Consider the following 1,806-nt stretch of genomic DNA (forward strand, 5'->3'; position numbering starts at 1 on the left):
ACGTGTGCAAGAAAGAAGCTAGCGACCAAAGTATATGCATAAACGATAGCCTGCATGTGTATGTATATACGAGTATATGCGTGTGAGGATGAAGCTCGCCGTTTGGCTCTACGTACTACATGCGTGCACATACACGTACTAGATATACGTATCATTGTGTGGGCCACATTAGCAGAGCTCACAAGAATCAGTTAGCGTGGCGAATTTGGATCAGCATCATACAAGTATTGGTCCTTCTAGAAGCCGGAAGGATAACTATCAAACCCAGAGTCCTACACGAATGAGCGTCGGCTAGCAACAAGATCTCCGCATATCTCTCGACGCCCAACAACTTTGTGGCGGCGCGTGTGTGCGGCCACGGATCCAAACGCTACCCTAGCTACTGCCTATATAAAGGAGCCCCAGGACCCTGGAGGGAGGAGGACTTTTTGGCATTCACGCGCCGCCCGGCTGCTCATCAGCAAGAAGCGCGTGCTCGTGAGGACGATCCCCATCCATAGTTCACGAAGGGCTGCCAGACTGCTTGCGCGCTTGGCCGTCGGCAAGGAGGGTATACATACATCTTCATCTCCATCTGAGAGGACTAGCAAACAACAGGAGATGTCATCGTCCACGACATCCATGGGTAAGAAATTAATCTAGTCAATCTAGTATTGTTTCTTTTAATCTTTGCATATCAGTATCTACATCGGCCGGCGTCAAGGCTGGCTGACGACTGGATGACGCGGCTGCCGAGTGTACACTGGCGGACGTTAAAGCCTGGAAGATGAGCTCGGTACGACCACCCTCTGTGCGTGCGTATAGCTGTCGGCCAAGTTACGACGGCGGCGGCGAGGCACATGCCATACGTACACCGTTAGCATATGTATATGTGCAACGATTCAGAAGACATGCAAGTGCAAGAAGCAAACACGTTCGAGCGGGTGTATGTGTGGATATATATGTTCTGGCCATGCATGCATCTACACATGTACGTGCAAGCAAAGAACAGGTACAGGCTGCCAGGACCTCGGCGCCGTGATGTGGTTGTGTACATGTACATGCGCACATATACAAGCTATGCATCCACGTACGATGAAGATTCAAGCAAGGCGACGTACAAGCCTTCATCCACTACTTCAACAACTCCACGCGATCAAGCTCATGACGTACCACGACGACGCTGCCGAGGAAGTCCGAGGCGATTCAAGCGACACCAACCATGCAAGTGCGATTATGATGACACCACGCAGAGTTCGACACCGACAAGGCGAACGACGCAGGCGGGCATGGCTGATATTCCAGTCATGTTGTACCGGCTCATGGACCGACGAGGCCCTCACGCCAACGCCACCTACATCTACACCAACACCACGCATGGAGAAGTGAAGCGAAGATCGACGACGACGACCACAGCAGCTTAATCGGAGGTACTCTGCGAGTCAGCTCGCGGGGGTAATTAACTGGGAGCCTTCCGAGGCCTTAGGAACCATGAAGACCACATCGCCTTTGTCAGATTGCTGCTAGCAAGTTGTGTAGCGCGCATTAGGAATTTGTATTTATTAAACCTGATGGTTAATAAAAGTGCATGTTCCTACATTTATTTTTATTATTTTATTTTGTGTACTTTAGTACACTGGCACGCCCGCACTCTTCCCACACGAGAAGCCGCTGTAGGCGGATTTTCTGGTGTCCAAACAGGGGCGATATGTGCAGAGTTGACCATCGGCAGCAAGACCTTGCCGACAACTTTTTTCGTGATCAGCGGAAAAGGTGCCTACAACTTATTATTGGGAAGAGATTGGATTCATGCCAATTGTTGTGTCC

General features: G+C 50.6%; 1 long non-coding RNA gene across 1 annotated transcript; it reads left to right on the forward strand.

The window, feature by feature from the left end:
- On the forward strand, positions 441-1,575 carry LOC110434141. Its single transcript, XR_002451619.1, has 2 exons — positions 441-625; positions 704-1,575. It is a non-coding gene; the product is annotated as an uncharacterized LOC110434141 (long non-coding RNA).

The sequence above is a fragment of the Sorghum bicolor genome, chromosome 3, assembly GCF_000003195.3.
Source record: "Sorghum bicolor cultivar BTx623 chromosome 3, Sorghum_bicolor_NCBIv3, whole genome shotgun sequence".
In the NCBI taxonomy this organism is placed as follows: Eukaryota; Viridiplantae; Streptophyta; class Magnoliopsida; order Poales; family Poaceae; genus Sorghum; species Sorghum bicolor.